Source organism: Crotalus tigris, unplaced genomic scaffold (assembly GCF_016545835.1).
Source record: "Crotalus tigris isolate CLP2741 ecotype Arizona unplaced genomic scaffold, ASM1654583v1 scf7180000017933.3771270, whole genome shotgun sequence".
In the NCBI taxonomy this organism is placed as follows: domain Eukaryota; kingdom Metazoa; phylum Chordata; class Lepidosauria; order Squamata; family Viperidae; genus Crotalus; species Crotalus tigris.
Window position 1 is genome coordinate 2,262,152 of NW_024096726.1, and position 13,015 is coordinate 2,275,166.

The 13,015-nt window shown below is 38.9% G+C and overlaps 1 protein-coding gene across 3 annotated transcripts in view; it reads right to left on the reverse strand.

The window, feature by feature from the left end:
• PIK3C2A (phosphatidylinositol-4-phosphate 3-kinase catalytic subunit type 2 alpha) overlaps nt 1–12,805 on the reverse strand; it is a 58,812-nt gene extending 46,007 nt beyond the window's left edge. The window contains exon 1 of one of the 3 annotated variants that reach the window (XM_039344618.1): nt 12,542–12,805. The gene's annotated coding sequence lies outside the window, so the exon portion shown is untranslated. Of the gene's footprint in view, nt 1–11,974; nt 11,994–12,541 lie in introns of those variants that run through there. The other 2 variants (XM_039344620.1, XM_039344619.1) reach the window with 2 other exon arrangements.
• Between the last annotated feature and the right edge of the window lie 210 nt (nt 12,806–13,015).

Here is a 13,015-nt window from a genome sequence, read left to right on the forward strand (position 1 = left end):
TCAATCAACTATGGCCAGTTTGCAACAAAATCAGCCAATACAAAACCCCAATAAGTTCAAATAAAGGACAGAAACCAAAAAGGAAACTGATAACACAAAGATATAAAATAAAAAACAATTCCCCCCCCCTTGCCAACTCGTTATCCTAAACCCTGGGGAAAGAGTCCTATTTTCAAGTCTCACTTAAAGAACAGCAATATATGAGCAATGCAAATTTCTGGGAGGATACCATTCAATGGTGGAGGTGCTATAACAAAGAAGACATAATGTCCCAACAAATGACATTTTTTTCAAGGAGGGAACCCAAAACACCCACATCATGCTGGTCTTTACAAGAGTGGGCAGAGACAATGAGAGAAGGGCAGTCTCTCAGGTAACATGAATGGCTTCATAGGTCACTGTCAACATCATAAATTTCACTCAGAATCTCATGGGTAGCCAACCTACTGGGCTAGAATTTGCGCAAAAAAAAAAATCTACTAATTGGCTGCAAAATCAACAGATATAGCTATAAAAAGGAAAATTAAAATTTAAGTTCTGCAAGTATAGTTTCCAAATAATGAAGCCATATTTCCATTTTATTCTACTCAGATCAGACCATACCTTGACTACTATTCTCAGCTCCAGGAACTACACTTAAGAATTTTTAGAAAATGATACTGATTCCAAAATATATTATGAAGAAGATTAGGGAAAAAATCCCATGAAAATAGATTAAAGGACATCTTTAGCCTTGAGAAGGTAGAAGGGGGCTATGACACTATTCTTTAAGTACACAAAAGGATTTGCTCGGGTCAAGAAATATCTTTTGTTCAGAGTGCAAGACAGGAGTTAATACTATAGATTTAAGTTACAGAAAGATAAAACCCAATTAAGTGTTAGTGAGAAAAAAACCCTCAATTATTCAGATATGTGACATGTGCCTTTCAATGAGGAGTAATTACATACTAGACAACTCATGGCATTGTCGTTTCATTGTTTTAAAGGTATTTCTATAGTTAGACAGACAAACAATAACTATAGGAGGACAAAATAATCAGGGAGTGGGAGCAACTTCTGATCTCCTGTGGGATACCCCACTGAATTTCCTTATGGGAAATTGGCGGTGTGCATTGGAAATCTTCCTCTCTCTTTGTTCCTCCTTCCCTTCTCTCCCTTCCTCTCTCTTTCAAGTTTCCTTCCTATTCCTCCCTTCCTTTTCTCCTTTCTTCCTTCCCTCCCGCCTACCATCCTTCCCATCCAGGCAGGTAACTGGCTTCCTCCCTTCCTCCTCGTCCTCTTTTCCCTTCCCTTCCTCCCTCCCTCCATTTCTGCCTCTCTCCCTGAGTTTCCATTCCTTCCTTCCTTCCATTTCCAACAGGTGGTAAGTGGCTACTGCTGGGTGTGGGAGGGACTGAAAATGAGTTCAAATGACTGTAGCAGCATGCTGGCAGCACTGAAGAAGCCACAACTTCTTTCATTCCCTCAGAAGTAATGGATTCTGGCATTCTGTACCCCCTTTGAGGTACCTTGGTTGAAAAGATTTTGCCCTATGCTGCACCATTTTGCCATTTTGGTTACAGGTATGAGTGTTTTAGTAGTATATAAATATAATGCAAACAACAAACAAACTTTGAAAAAAATAAAGACCACTCTTCAACTATGATATTGATGGAAGCATATAAGCAGTTAGTTCAGAAGCTTATTATCAAAACTACCATAATAGGGCTGATAGTAATTTTCTTATTTTCTGTACTATATCACCTGCCTCAGGAAAAACAGATACAGAAGTCTGGCTTAATCAATAACAACTATTCACTTGTATTATTCTAGCAGTTAAAACAATATTTATATACTGTTTGTTTTTATATCTCCACAGATTTAATGCTTGATGAGAAATCACTTCAGTATCTTTATGTAAAGGCAAATTATTTAAATCATGCATCACATTGTCTTGATCATTAATTAATATAACTCAATGCTGATCTGTCTCTTCCAAGGCCTCCTACTTTTCCCAATGAGAAAAAGGGGGTTTCAGTCTTTAAAAGCATTGTGTTAAAAATTTCTACTAGAAGCGCAAGCATAAGAGTTTTCAGCACAGAAAAACAATGTAAAAAAACTAATGCTCTGGGAATCCTGCAAGATATAAAATAAATTGCCTGAAGTTTTACAGTAGAACTAACAAGGAGAAAAGAAGAACATTGCTTTTCGATTTGAAAAAAAAAAAATAAGCTGGACTGGAATATCAGGTTCAAATAGGAAGGAACTACATTTGAGTATGCACTCAGTTTAGTTACGGAGCTCACTACACAATTGTGCCAACAAGTCACGTAGCTTTGTTTAGCACCAAACATTCTTTATATGATAAAATATGTAATACACACAACTGCACATGCACACACCAGCAAAGCTTGTTTTAAGAAGGAGTACTGGAATAGCCTCACCGGGTGGCAGCATCTAGCTGCTCTTGCCTGGCTCAAAATCTAAGCAAATCCAGGCCTGGTTACAGATCAGGTCTGGCTACTTGGATAAGAGACTACCAGGGAATATCAAGACTGCAAGCTACACTAAGAAATTGAAAAATATCCCAAATGAAAGTTATGGCAAACTACTTCCATATTGTTGCCAAAGAAAATAATATAAATGCATGGATATGCCCATGACGTTACCAGATATACATCCATGAACACCAACTATCAGTCAGAAAACACAATGAAAACTTTTTACTCTGATAACACAGGGAGAGATTCAACCATAGTTTCAAGTGAGAAACTGTAAACATCCTAGACCAGGGTAAATCCCTGCTAAGTAATACCCAGAAGCTTGGTATTCAGACAAATCAGCCATCAATAAACAAATAAGCCACATTTACACACTATTCAAAAGAATCACTAAAAAACGTTCTCCTCACCCAGATAAGCAGGAATTAATACCAGATTAAACAGTCTCTAGACAAAAACAATACCCAAATCAAGGAACGAACAAGAAGAAAAATCACATTCTAATCACATTATCAAAATTCTGGCACTTGGCACCACACACCCCCTTTATAATCATGGGGGGAGGGGTGCTGCAACTACCCCACCTGCCTATCTCACCATCAGTCCCCAACTCACCCATCAGCACACACAAAACTGCTGTGGCCTTGGATTCCTCGGCCCACTCCCTGCCTACTTCTTGTTCCAATATGCCAGAGACATCTCCTGCCCCACTACCGTACACCCAGACCCACTCACCTTTGCCTTTTTGTACAACTGTTGACAGATAAGCTAAGCCAAACCAAGGCCTAGCCAGACAGCTAGCAAATGTGATGTTTCTGAAGGGTAGAAAAAGGCCATTTCTAGCCTTCAAAACAATTGCAAGAAAGGAAGAGGAACTCCTGCAGAGGCCAGAGAAAGGAAGCTCGGATCCTAAAGAACTGATCTTTCTTTCTCTGGCCCAGCATGGCGGTTCCCTTTCACACATGGAAGGGAGGGGAACTCCTGTGGTGAGCCAGAGAAAGGAAGCTCAGATCTCCAGGATCCACGTTTTGTTTCTCCAGACCAGCACAGATGTTTCTTTCTACCCGGAGGGGAGCTGCCTGCCCTCTTTTGGCAGGCAACTCTTTCACACCATCTGATTAACAACCCAGTCACTTAACGATGCAACTGCGAGCCAGGATTGCAATCATTTAGTAAAGCAGTCACATGGACATCTTGCTTAAAAACCACAATGATTTACACTGGGAATTCTGGTCCCAATTGTAATCACAGGCAGAGGGCTATTTTGTATATTCTCTTCTATTAAGACTTCTACCTTTCTTTTTTCTTTTTTGATGTAAGATTGAACTGGAAGGCACTGTAATGTAGTGACAGAAATATAGTTTTGGATTGTTCAAAACTAAAATTCACAGTATCAGCACACAGGTAACTGTCATGATTAGGGGTTAGGAATTAAAAAGCCTCTCAAGTTACATTATTAAAAATTATGAGTCAACTCTAAAGTTGCAATGTCTGTATCTAGCAACTGCTGGCATTAAGTCTTACTGAAGGAAATATGACTTCTGAAAATATATGACTTAGATATGTCTCCCAAATTGCTCTTCTTAATGTGAAAGAATTTTCTTAGCATTTATCCCACAATTTTAACTATGATCTGATTGAGTACAACCAATAAATATATTTGTGGGCGAAGGTTCGTTCTCTGAACTTGTGGATTGGTTTCCGAACGTTTCCTTACCAGGCTAGATAACATCTTCAGCAGAGTTTAGGGGATGTCAGTGTCAGTGTTCTTCTGTTTATAAGGACTTCAGATGTGAGTGTGTCCAGTGAGGGTCTAGTGATGAGTCAGGTGTGAAGCCCTTATAAGCAGAAGAACACTGACATTGACATCCCCTAAGCTCCCCGCTGAAGATGTTACCTAGCCTGGTAACGAAACATTCGGAAACCAACCCACAAGCTCGGAGAATGAACCTTCACCCGCATCCTACACTCAAGCTACAGATTTCCGCCACTATTGCAAATATATTTGTATCAGCATTATTCTGCCACCAAACAGAGCAGATAATATAGGCAGATCTATTTTCCTCATCTCACTGCAGCTGCCCACCTCTGTTCCTGAACATTAGGACATGTTCAAAAAGAGATGAAGGGGAAGAAAACAATTACTAAACCTTCAACCACAGGGGTAAAAGTTAGGAAACAGGGATTCTGAGGCTAGAAAAAAGTATGAAAATATATCTTAGCTACCCCATAATGTCGTCAAAACACGGGCTAAGGTAAAAGATCAGAGGAAAGATCTTAAGGAGCTTAACCTTTGGAGTGTTATTATACACATGAAGGGTTGGACTTTTTGAACTGCACTAGGAAATCAACTGCTGGATTTCAGGTGTCATTTCTGTTTGTGGTAAATAATCAAAACTAGCCAAGCTGTGTCTGAGAGTCCTGGTGAAGAATTATTTGAGGTTTAAATATTTAAAGAACTGTGATTTATTGAACTGTTGAGCTCAGGTCTGATGCTAACAAGAGAGTTAGCTGCATTTTTAAAAAAATAAATGATAATGTATAGTCTCTAGGAATATATTCTTATTTTAAAATGTTTATAGCTTTTAAGGGGTGGGGAAGTCAACCTTTCAGAAAAACTTTATTTAACTTACTAGCCTATTAAGCTTAAAAATCTTTAAAAGGTTTTCTAGATTAGCCATCAACAAAATCTGGAAATATACAAGGAAAAGTTTATAAACATGTAGACAAACATTAAAAATATTCAATAAAGTGCATAAAACCTAAACAGTTCTCTATCATTCCATACTAGATAGATAAGTAACCTTTGTGTTGTGGCCAAAACACAGTACAATTCTGTACAATAACTGAAAAGATTGTTTTCAATTGACATTATCTAATAACAATGGATGGAGAATCCAGAGGAAAGCTTCATATGTTACATGAAATATTTTGTTAGACAGAAGGTGGCAAAAACACTTGAGGCCCAAACTCCCCAGGGCTTCTTAATACATCAGTCAGCATAAAGAACTGTGATTTGGAATAAACTGATAAGATAAATTCACTTTAATGCACCTAGTTAATAATCCAGCTGCTGTGAATAGCTGTTGCTATTAACTGAAATTCATAAAAAGATCTTCAAGAACAGACAATGCATAATGTACCTTTCATAATACTAGAGGACTGGAAAGTGACCAGGCTATTTCTGTCCAGGAAATGTTATAGCTGGTGCACCAGCCTCAATCAGTAAATAGCACTGGAAATTACATAAGCTAATTGTTTGACTAGCAACAGTGCTCACCGTCTCTAAACAATTCTGAGGATTCAGTGGGTTACAACCGCTAGCCTAACTGGTGCTCACCGTCTCTAAACAATTCTGAGGATTCAGTGGGTTACAACCGCTAGCCTAACTGGATTACTATCCAATTAAGGATTCATTTTATGAGTGCTGAGTTTCAGTTTATGGACATTTGTCTCCTTTCTTACCAGCATTATTTTCTAGATTCTGGGCAACTAGAAACCCAACAATGTATATTCCGTGATCTCTTCAAATTGATGTTAACTTTGCAAATTTTTCTATGAATTTTCTCTAACATACATAAAAACACAAAGGGCTCCTAGAGTAATTTTATTCAATGAACAGGGCAAGGCTGAGATAGGATCTCCCCAATTTCAGCAGTTCCCAACATGACATATACCATTGGCCAGGCCAGGCCCAATGTGCCCAGCCCTTTCTCTCAATTGTTGCCACTAATAGGTAACTATTACAAATATTTATGTGTCCCCCAACTCCCATCAAGAACATATTACAAAGTCACGTACTGTACATTCGTAACCTCTATTCAGATGTGTCAAACATAAACTAAGAAATTTAAATCAAGTACGTAAAACCTATAAACAAAAAAAATACAAGTCTGGGATAATAAATGAGGTAAAAAAAGAGGATATATAGTTCAAGCTATTTTACATCAACACCCTTTAGTATGCTTATACCTATTCTCATAAGTTTTCTATTTTTGTAAACCATTGTAACTTCCACCACATCCATATAAAACACGGGTGTCAAACACGCCACGTCACGTGTCGCGACGTATCGCAACTCTTTTTGCATTGCTGGCAATGGGGTGGACGCAGCTTTGGTATGATAAAACCAGCCCAGGAGCTGGAAGTTTGACACCTGATATACAACTTCATACCTGTCTGTTCTAATTTAAATTTCTCACCTCTTCTCTGGAATATCACTAAGTACAGTATATGGAAGCCATGATTTTTTATTCTTCATTTCCTTCAATCTATTCACTCTTTCTTTGTATATTTGTTTTGCAATCTTATCCTGTTAATGCTCCTTCAAACTATCTCATCATACTTTTTTCATTTTAGTTACCGTATATGCCGGCGTATTAGGCGACCCGGCGTACAAGACGACCCCCGTCTTTATCGCCGAGCCACATTCCTAGAACATCGTCTTATACGCCTGAAACTACCAGTATTTCCAGCGTATAAGACGACTCGGCGTATAAGACGACCCCCGTCTTTGGCGCCGAGTTTAGCGCTTCCGGAAGTCGTCTTATACGCCAGCATATACGGTACTCTTTTGAATTAATCTTTTCTTGTTTTACCATATATTAGATTTTAAGGGCTTCATTCTCTGTGCATTCAACTTTTATGTTTCTCCCAATATACCCAAATCACACTTCTATATAACAAAATGGGCAGAAGCATTATTTTACAAACAGCTACTTTCAATTCTTTTGATAAACTTTTACTTCTCACAACAAACCATATACAGGTAATCCTCGGCTTCATTTGGGGACTAATCAAAGTTACAACAGCACTGAAAAAAGTGAGTTTTGACCATTTTTCACAGTTATAATCTTTGCAGTATCCCCATGATCACATGATCAAAATATAGATGCTTGGCAACTGATTCATATTTATGACGGTTGTAGTGTTCTGGGATCATGTGAGCCCCTTTTGCGACCTTCTGATAACCAAAGTCAACGGAAAAGTCAGATCACTAAACAACTGAGTTACTAACTTATAAACTGCAGTGATTCATTTAACTACTGAGGCAAGGAAGGTTGTAAAGTGGGCAAAATTCGTTTAACAAATGTCTCAATAACAGAAATTTTGGGCTGAATTGTGGTCATAAGTCGAAGACTACCTGTATAACTATTTAACCAATATTTGAACATATTTTACATTTCCCCAATTTTAGTAAATAGTCAAGGTACAGAAATTCACTCTATTTTCCCTGTCAAACACTACTATGTTGATGTTTGATATATTATTTTTTTCAATTCATACCTATATTATCTAGAAATTGCTATAAATCATAGTTTCCGAAATATACAAAAATTAATTCATGACCTCAGATATGATATACTTCTACTATAACAAGCATTCCTTATAGAATTATCTATAAAAATATTAAACAACCAAGGGAATAAAAGAGAGGGATAGTTTGGCATAGTTAGGCTAGAGTCTATGAATTTTAGTCCTGCCTTAGGCACAAAACCAGCAAGGTCAGGGGTCCCCAACCCCCGGTCCGTGAACCAGTACTGGGACGCAGCATGCCAGCAACCAGTCTGCATAAACAAGCAAAGACCCATCCATGGGATATAGGCAGCACACAAAACCACGCAGTCTCTAGTCCGCGGAAAAACCTCTCTCCAAAGGTGCCCCAAAGGTTGGGAACCTCTGAGCTAGGTGACTTTGGGCCAGTTATTCTCTCTCAACCCAAAGATACCCAACTGACTTTCATACTTAAGGCAGGACTAGAACTCTCAGTTTCCTGGTTTTTAGCTTGGTGCTTCAACCACTAGACCAAACTGGCTATATTGTATTTTCAAATTTTGCTAATTGTCATCTCTTACTTTCATTTAATTAGTATTCTGCTGTATATTTTCCTAGATATAGTTTTTCTACTCACTCACAACATTTTTCTGTGAAGCCCTGGAAAACCTATTTCAACAAAAAGCAAATTTCTCTTAGTTTAACAAGATTTATTGAAAGATGGAAAGAAAGAGGTACAGGAATCTCAACAAATGAACTGGTTTTACTTTAGAATCCAATTTATCTCTTAGGTTACTAAAGTGATTTTTTTTTTTTTTTAGTCTCTCACTTGCAGTCTTAATATGAACTGGTAAAAAGGCTCCAGTTTTCTTAATGGATAACTGTGGAATGTCCAGTAGTCAGCATGTGAATGTCTCTGTACACACCATTATACTTTCCCTTTGTGTAGGGGAATAATAACAGCATTCTTCAAAGTATCAGGCACAAAAGCATCTTCATACACACGTAAAACAAATTATAAGTCCTTCCATCAGTCAACCAGATCAATATCTGAATATTTCTCCAATTACACTATTTCTGCAGACTTAATATTTTTTAACATTCTCATAATATTTATCATTTTTCTTCTAGTGCTTTTTTTTCTTGAACACTGACATTGCACTTGTTTCAATTCCAGCCTTTAAGATATCACTATCATTTCCATGCAAATCTCTAAAACGCTTCTTCAAATACACTCTCATTTTGGTTTCATCTCAAATCATTTCATCATGTTTATTTTTAATTGCACTCACTGTGTTGGAAGCTGTTCAGATTGGTCTTTTCATCCATTTCCAAAGATTTGTTAATCAAAATTGTTTTGTATTTTCCCTGCTTCTTTTAATCTTAATCATTTGATTACAGCATAGTCTTTTTCGTGACACTCATTATACATTTCATCCTTTTTTCTACAGCAATACTTCTCTAATGTACATTTTACCTTAGCCACAGCCTCTTTGTCATTCCACTAAGCATCCTTGTTCATGCTTCCATCCTTTCCATTACCATAATTCTACATTGTTCTGTGGCACTTTGTGATGTAATTCTTTTCACTCTATTCCAAATGGCTTCCAGATAATATTTTCTTACAACCACCTTCAATTTATTCTGTTGGGAGTTTAATCGATTCTTCAGTACTTTTTAACATACGACAAATAATTCCTTTCCCCAAATGATTCTACTTTAATTTCATTTCCTTTATTCCAAGTCCATTTCTCTACCAGGATCCACATTCAGAATCTCTCATCACCCTTGTATCTTACAATAACTATCTCAATATTTTACCATTAAAATCAAGTAAATTGTAACTTCACATTCATGTATCAGATTTACCATCTCTACATACAAATAGATTTATGCTTGATCCACATATTCAGAGCAGAACATTTTCTAAGCAGACTGCTGATCAACATTCTCAATAATTGAATACACAGTAACTGTGTGTATTTGTCAATTCTCTTCCATAAGACCAGACTACTGTTGTTCAGATCTATTACATCCTTTTCATTTTTTGTAATTCCACAGATACATAGCATATTAGTTTTTCTTCCACTGCACTTGTTCATTTGTGGTATTCCTAATACATTCCGAATTGCAATCTTCTCCATGCCATGGTCTTTATAAAATGAGTCCAGTGATATTGATCTCCACTATTCATCACTGTATTGGTCAATCCAGAACTTTCATATTGTGCTTTTAAGGCAGATACAGAAGATATAGATGAGGTTAACTAAATCAATCAGTGTCACATGCAGTATGCCCTACTAGCGATAAGGACAGTACTAATCAGATTTGGTATATGCCACAAATGTTACTGAATATCTTTCCAGCCACCATACTGTGTTTATATATCATACTCTTTTCCTCAGCACCGCTCTCTGTGTAACTGATGCAGGAGGCTGTGGCCCACAAAGCTAACGTGTGACTAGGCATATTAATCTTTCAAAGTCTTTGTTGTTTCTACAGTACTCAATTTCATTTGGATGATGGACCTCAATTTTTCTCATATGCTCTTTACTGTTTGTATGTCATTGTTGAACAATAAAGCAAATGCAAAAAATGTATTTTAAAAATGATAATCTTTCATAAGGTGACATATGGGTAAACCCAGAAGTCTCTGTGATTAAAAGAGGCATAGCAAGGTGCTATAACCTAATGGTGATGATATTGTTTTTTATGCAGAATGTTCCAAGACTTATTCTAGGGTAACTATGTGTAGGGCTGGAAGGAATAGTCTTTCTTTTCAAATATTTAAGAGCCACTGCCAATTAATAGAACTAAATGGACTGACAATCTGATTCAGCATATGACATCAGAACATTCAAATAACAAACTCAACCTACTATAGTGATTTTCTGATAGTATGGCGAGACCTAGACCTTCAGTTTTTCAGCAGTAAGTGGCAGGAGTGGCGTATGACATAAAAGTCTGCCACAAAGGACAATGGAATGTGGTGGGTGGAGAACAAAATTCCTGGGGGATGGGGGAGAATCTGGTACAAAGATATATAAGATATACAGTAAAAATTCACAGCAGCAAACTGGAGAAAATCTTAATTTTCTTCTCTGAAAGCAAGTATAAAATCTTTCACTTGTGTTTGCCCTTTACTATTTTCTAAAGTATAAAAGCAAGGCAGAATAGGCTTTGATTCTACAAGAATCAAAGTTTAATAAATTTAATATATTTTAAACTAAAATGAACAGCAGTACATTTTCAAATGTATTATGGTTGCAATGAATGAGTTTGTTTTAATTCTCCATATTGCTTTGTACATATTAAATATAAAAATAAGTTTCAATAAGTTGCTCAAAAAATTCAATTTCTGTATTTATATACAGAATATACAGTCTGCTTATATACAGCCTTGGGACTTGGGACAGAACTGCATGTAAAGGATGCTTTCTTGTGGCTCTTAAAAAGACATTAGCATATGCAAGTGCAGTTTAACTTGTTCCATTCTTTTCCATTAAAACGGTGCCATTTTCCTTAATTCAATAGTTTTGTAACAAGAAGTGGATAATTGTGTATTTGCAACGCAACTGCAAGAAGGAAGTTATGGTTGTACATTTGTATTATGGCTTCATACATAAAGGGTAGTAACTATGAGAACTGAAAATAACTATAAGCTTTTTCACATTACAAAATGACTCTGCATATCAGAAAGGTCTGAAGCATTTCAGCAGTGTATTTTTAAATTCAAAAAATACTTTTAAATCATGACATTCCAACAAATAAAATCATTTCAGCTTCTGAGACATAATTTATGTGTTAACTTCTGGGGCACTGTAAGTAATGAATGTGATCCCGTATAGTTTGTCATACAATCTCATGTAGCTTGTATTTACAAAAACAGTATCAATACTGTTAACAAAACAAAAATAAAAGTTCCAAGCAAGTCCATTATATACACACACACACACACACACACACAAAGTAAGTTTTGCTATAGTTGAGGGAGAATCAAGTGCTGGTGTTTTAAACTCTAACCCCAGGAACTATTGCTGGTCCATTTATGAAGGTCTCTTGGCCTTTTCTGTGTTCTTTTCTTATGGTAAATTACTACTTCAGGATTTGATCATTGGCAAGATACCAGCACCATTTACAATTGCTGCCCAAATACATGCTGTGTAGTATCTCTCTCTCTCTCTCTCTCTCTCTCTCAACCTTCCGAAGGATGCCCATACCATTTACAGATCCCAAAAACGCAGAGCTGTGGAAACAGGCCTCGAATACTCCAAAGGGAAGCCAGTCGTCTTGTTTTTTGGTACCAAGTAAACAGCCAAGCCAGCCAGCCTTCCGCTGGTTAGGATTTCCTGCTTTGCGAGGCCGAGGAGCCAGGGGACTGTCGCCTAATAACCCTCCTTCTAAGTTATAGAAAGCTCCCTTAGCTACTCAACCCTCCCCTTTCCAGACCTGAAGCCTCAAGGAGGCAACCGTAGCTCGGCGCCCGCATTGCCGGCCCTCGCGCCCCGCGGGGTCCCAAGCCGAGCGGCGTATCCCGATTCATCCCTGCCTTTCTCTGCCGGATTAGATGGAAAGGTCCGACTCAGGCGAAAGGAGAGAGAGGAGAACCAGGGAGCCTTCCCCCACCCCCCAATAGGAAAGAGCCGAGAAGCCGGGAGGAAGCGAGGCCACAGCCACCGGCGAAAGCGACCCATAAACCCCTAACAAATGCCCCGCGGCCGACCGCGGCCGGCACCAGCCGAGTCCCCTCTCGCCTGGGGGAGATTTCCCCTCAAAGCCTTCCTCACCTCAGCGCGCATCCATCCCAAACTACCCGCCGCCGCCACCGCCGCTCCTGCAGCCATTTCCCATAGTCCTCGCCGCGGAGAAAGTTATTGGCAAGTGCCCCTCTTCGCTTTCGGCATCTCCGCCTCTTTGGCTCTCCCTGCTAGCAAGGCTGTAGCCGCTGCCGCCGCCACCCGAGCTCACTTCCGGCTCTTAGAAGGAAAGGCTGGCGGAGGGAAGGTGGGAGGGAAGATCGGCGGCGGCAGCAAGAGAAGCGCTGTGCCAGCGCCGCGGGGTGGCTCCGTGCTCCCTCCGAGGCGAGATCCGGGAAGTGCGGGGCCACGTGCCTCCCCGCGAAGAAATTGCTCGTGCCAACTCGCTCTGGGAGGGCATCCTGGCGGCGCCGCCGCGATTTAAAGCGAGGCGGCTGCTGATTACATATTCGCGGAGGGCGGGGGGGGGGCTTGTCCTGAAAAGGCAACGAGGTATGGCTGCAT